Below are 6,154 nucleotides of genomic sequence, written 5' to 3' on the forward strand. Positions count from 1 at the left end.
CCCTATATAGGGATGAGGTAGGCCTACTACAATGTGAAGATCCTTTCTTAGTGAAGCTAAGGCCAGGAAAGTACCCACCACGAACTGCACAGTATCCACTCAAACCAGAAGCAGAGACAGGGGTATATCCAGCCATCCAATCACTTCTGCAACAAGGGGTTCTGTGCCAATGCATAAGCCCAGCAAATCGTCCTATCTTTCCGGTATGCAAGCCAGTCCCTGCCCAAACTTACCGCATTATTGAGGATTTAAGATCTCTAAATGCTGTAGTTCAAACATGTCACCCCGTGGTGCCCAACCCGGCCACGATTCCTACACAGGTACCCCCGGAAGCTCAGTATTTCGCAGTCATTGATTTATGCTCCGCATTTTTCTTTATTCCACTACATCCAGACTGCCAATACCTGTTTGCCTTCACGTACAAGGGTCTCCAGTACACTTGGAACCGCTTAAGCCAGGGCTACATCGATAGCCCCAATTATTTTAGCCAGGCCCTACATGACAAATTACAAAATTGGGCCCCTAAACATAACTCAGTCCTTATCCAATATGTTAATGATTTGTGTTCACATACTGAGGCGGATTAATGGGAGGGCTCAGTGTCCCTGTTGACTTTCCTCACCTCCATCGGCTTTAAAGCCAGCAAAGACAAACTACAACTTTCACAGGAGAAAGTACAATACCTAGGCCACTGCCTCTCCCAGGGACTCAGACACCTCCTACCCTCCCGTATTCAGGCAATACAGAATATGCCTCTACCTGTCACACAGAAGCAAATACATACCTTTCTAGGAATGATCACATATTGCAGACACTGGATACCAGGTTATGATGTTACGACATTGCCACTCCAAAAACTAATGTCTAACAAAAACCTGACCCAGTCATCCATGATGATGCAACTTAACTGGATTCTGCCAGTTAAAAGAAGCCCTCACTGCCGCTCTGGCTCTGGGTTTCCCATGTTACACTAAACCATTTTTTCTCTTTTGTACAGAACTCGATGGTTGTGCTCCAGGAGTTCTCACACAGAAACATAGTGACTGGCACCTCCCAGCGGGATATTATAGTGCACAGCTAGACACAGTAGCCAGAAGCCTGCCACACTGTTCGTGCACGGTAGCAGCAGCAGCTACACGTGTTGAGAAAACATCAGATATTGTGCTAGCACACACACTATACTTAAATGTTCCCCATGCAGTGGCAGCTTTGCTAAATGACTGTGCCACAAAACACATCACCGCATCCAGATTGACCAAGTGGGAACTTGCGCTATTCGTGCCATCTAATATTATCTTGCAATGCTGTACTACCCTTAATCTGTCAAATTTCCTCCCAAGTGTGACTGGACAGTCACAAAGGGGGGAGAATGAGGATAATCATGATTGTGAAAAGTTAACACAGACGTTATGTACCCCGAGACCAGATATAAAAGACACTGAAATCAAGAATGCGGATTTAAACTTTTATGTTGATGGTAGTTGCCACAGACAAAATGACTTGGGTATTCTGACATCAGGATACGCCATTGTGGATGAGGAACACATCATAGAAGCACTCCCTCTCCCACCTCCTCACTCTGCACAGAGAGCGGAACTTGTAGCATTGGGGAGAGCATGTTACCTTGCAAAAGACAAAACTTTTAACATTTATACAAAATCACAATACACTTTTGGCATTCTCCACGATTTCTCTGCTATTTGGAAACTCAGGCACTTCCTCACATCCAATGGGATGCCTATTTCACATGCTGATATAGTCAAATACCTGACGGAAGTAGTCTTACTACCAAAAGAAGTAGCTAGAGGCAACGCCTATGCAGACCAAACTGCAAAGACTGCATCCTTGATGCCAATAGACAATAGTGACTCCATACCTGAAATTAAGAGCCTCATATCACTGCAATTGTTTACATCTGTGACATTAGGGAAACTAACACAAATGTACCAGTCTTGTTCAAAGCAGGAAATTTCCTCGTGGAAGCTCAAAGGGTGCAATCCAGATTCCTCTGGCATCTGGAGGGACATGACAGGAAGACCAATAGCACCAAAAGCCCTCCTACCAAGTTTGGCTGAGGCAGCCCATGGGCTTACTCATCTGGGAAAGGAAGGTATGGTAAAGACCCTCAGGGTTTACTGGTTTGCCTCTGGTTTCTCCTCCTACACTGGTAAGAAAGCTCGATCATGCCTTACCTGTCTAAGAAAGAACCCAGGTAAGACAGTCCCAGCACCAATTGCACACATTCCGCATACCCGAGGACCTTTCCAGGCAATAGAGATTGACTTCATCCAGTTAACACCATGTAGAAATTTTAAATATGCATTGGTTTGTGTCAATATTTTTAGCGGTTGGCCAGAAGCCTACCCAGCAGTAGCCTGTACAGCAAATTTCACAGCAAAGAAAATAGTGCAAGAATTTGTATCCAGATATGGTATCCCAGAGATTATTGAATCAGACCAAGGCACACACTTCATGGGCAAGGTTTTCCAAGAAATGTGTAGAATCATGGGGATAGAGTCCAAACTCCACTGCCCCTATAGGCCCCAGGTGGCTGGTCTCATAGAGAGAACCAATGCCACCATTAAGAATAAGATTTCAAAGGTCATAGAAGAGACTAACCTAAATTTGGTGGAGGCATTACCTATCGTATTACACAGCATCAGAGTGTCTCCCAGACCCCCTCTCAGTCTATCCCCTTATGAGGTGCTCTTTGGAAAACATTCAAACTTGATGATAGGCCCAGAAGAAAACCATTCTACCTTACATGATCTAACCTCAAAATATGTCCTAGACTTACATGAACGGTTCAAACAGATACACAAAGGCCTAATTCTCTCTAAGGGAGACAGTCAAAGGCAGAATGACATAAAATGCCATGATGTGAGACTCGGGGAATTTGTGATGATTAGAAATTTCTTATGCTCTGGTTCATTTGTAGACCGGTGGGAGGGACCTTACCAAGTGCTTCTGTCCATGCCTACAGCCATTAAAGTCACAGAGAAACCAACTTGAATACATGTCTCCTATTGCAAGAGAGTAACTGAAGACGGAGAAGAAGCAAAGCCTGACTCCCAGAAAAAACCATCAGAGGTGCAAGTTGCAGAAACCCTGAATTTGCAGATTCTGTTTGGAGAATCACAATAAAGACAAGAACTATATCATGGCCTGATTTGGTAAGATGTATGTCGAGAACGATATGGGACATTCGATATTACTGAACCCCAGCCAGGCGAAGAAAAGATCCAGGAGGGCCATAGAAGTTGGAGTATCGGTTATAAGTTTGGGCATAATCATTTGGATGGGGGATTATTAACTTACTATTTACTAAGATGACTGGGGACCCAGGGCAAAGTCAATCTGATGGTGTGCATGGGGTAGCCTCCCCAGAGCATATGTCTCTGTTGACCTTTCAAGAAGTAATATACCCCTACCCTAGTTATGTACTTTTAACACCCCTAAACACAAAAATTGAGAGAGGAAAGAGGGAAGCCAAAGAAGAATATCCTAATAGATGCCAACAATTACCCCCAATACCCATATGTATTTGTAAGCATTGTGGACGAAATACTAAACAAAGGTGTATAGATTGGTGCCAAGATGACCCAGTGCTTTATGGAGGTGCACGTACTGTTAGAGCCCCCTAGAATCAAGTGAATGTCACAAGATGGCAAATGTATACAGATGTATATGTAGCCACTGTGGTAAAATCCCTCAGAATGACTATATAATATGGTGTTATGAAGTTGAGTAAAGAAACCAAACACAAAACTCTGGCACGCATCATACACCTCGCAGACAGGGATCACAATCTGAAGAAGCTAGGCAAGAAATTGAGAATTCTGAGCTCAATAAGAATCAGTATCTTGACCCAGTAGGAAAAGAATGGGCATATGAACGAAACACCTTTGTAGAATTGGCCACAGCCGCCGCTCATAGCAATGCTTTCTGTGTAATACCCCTCAAGCACATAGGAGAGGCTTGCAAAACATGCTTCACGGGGGCATGGCCTGGCAGGCAAGCAGGGAGGATGTGTCTGAGGGAAGCTCCCTCACTCAGCCTCCTAAAGTGTCTCTATTCACCTTATTACAGCTCATATTTAGCTCTCCCTACACTCTACATCCCACCCCTTTCCCCCCTGTACCTGGTGTGTGAGGTCCCGGAGCCGGAGGGGGCCTTCTGCCTCCTTGCGGGTTGGGGCCTGCACACCCACCAGAAGCCGGGTGCTCAATTTTGACTTCGGCCGGTGCCAGGAGTTCCCCGCTGTGGGACTCACTTCTATATCTCCTCCGCCCGGCCTCCTGCTGTGTCCGACTCCCTCAACCTCTACGCTGCATTGATTGCCCCCTCTGTGTGCGCCTGGTGGAGCGGAAAAGAGAGCTCCGTTTACTACGTCTGGCCAGAGGCCTATTTCCGCTCGCCGAGCCGGGAGCTGTAGTGATGGCGGCAGCTGCCGCACGCTCCTGAAAGCCCGCATTCGGACCGGACGCCTCCGCAGCTTGCCGGGAGGTGCTCCCTCCTGCAACACAACCCAGGTGCCTCCCGTTCCTCTACCCCTGACACCCGATCGGCTGTACCTGTGAAGCGCTGGGCCCTGGAAGCTCCGTTCTCTCCTGACGCCAATGGCCATTTTGGAAAAGGGCACCACGGAGCTCCTGCCTCTCCCACTGGCTGGCGATCACGGAGGGGTGCCCTGGCCTCCGGCTGGTCCGTGGCTGGGACCCTCCACCTTGCTGGCGCTGTCTTCTGCCGCTTGGGAGTACTGGGGGTGAAGCTGTGGGGTACAAGAAAGGAGACCTCCATCCCCCACCGTATATTTCCCTATCCTGGCTCTAACTGAACCCCTCCTATAAATTTACCACCGTTGGGGACCGGGCCGCACTGCGCCACGGTGCTGCCTATCAGTGGGGATCCCCCCTTAGAGCCTCTGCTGCTACTACTGTATTTTGTATTTTTTTTGCTTTGCCTCGGCTGCCTTGCTTCATATATGATAATTGCAGCTGGAGCTCCATCTACTGGTGGCTTTATTGTTTGATTCAAGCTGCCGGAGAGAGCCGACTTTCCCAGTCATGTGATCCGCAGAATACTGCCCTGAGTCCGGGACCTCCTATGTCATAATTTTCACAAGTATACTTTCCCTACTACCGGGACTTTTCTAACTCTGTAATGCAGTGATCTTTTCAAGCTGTTCTACACATACGTTCCACCATGCCCAGAAGTAACAAAAAGCAACAAGGAGCGGATTTGAGCCAGAGCCTGAAAAAATGTACTTACTCAAATGCTAAATCTCCAGGACAGGGGGCTCCCTCGCTGCCTGATATATCGGATTCAGAGGACACAGATCATTCCCCATTGACCCGGAAAGATCTGCAATGGCTTTTCCCTGAAATTCAGGAAACGAGGAAATCAGTACAGGCGGTGCAGGCGGAGGTGCATACGACCATAGCCTCTCTTAAGGCTGACGTTACCGATCTTGGAGACAAAACGGACCACTTAGAGTCTAAAATGGATGAGGTGGTTGCCTTTCACCAGGGCGTGGGGGATGAAATTCAAGGTCTGAGGCAGGAAATGCAACTACTCCTAGAACGCCAAGAAGACCAGGATAATAGGGCGCGACGAAATAATCTGCGCATCCGAGGTGTCCCTGAGGACGTTGATATGACGTCCCTACATGATTACCTTAAGAAACTGTTTGTGCACCTGTCGCCCTCAACTCCAGTAGATCAACTCTTGTTGGATACGGCCCACAGGGCTCTCCGCCCTCGCTCTCAGGATTCAGCTCAGCCCAGAGATGTTATTCTGCGATGCCATTAATATTCGGCTAAAGAGGACCTGCTCAGGGAGGTTAGGAAGCTCTCCAAGCTGGAGTTTCTGGGACATTTTCTCCAAATATTCCAAGATATTGCACCTAGCACCCTGCTTAAAAGGAAAGAATTCCGACCCATTACCTCGGCTCTCCGGGACAATGGCATTCGCTATAGATGGGGCTTCCCCTTTCGCATTCTGGTATGGCATCACAACCGTCTCCACTCGGCCAGGGATCTAGCCGAAGCTAAAGGACTCTTACGTGACCTGGGTCTTTCCCCGCCTCCGGCCTTGTCTGAGTCTCCACGGCGGACGTGCGAGGCATCTTCCATAGAGTCGACTACCACTCCGA

This window comes from Pseudophryne corroboree, chromosome 2, assembly GCF_028390025.1.
Source record: "Pseudophryne corroboree isolate aPseCor3 chromosome 2, aPseCor3.hap2, whole genome shotgun sequence".
Lineage (NCBI taxonomy): Eukaryota > Metazoa > Chordata > Amphibia > Anura > Myobatrachidae > Pseudophryne > Pseudophryne corroboree.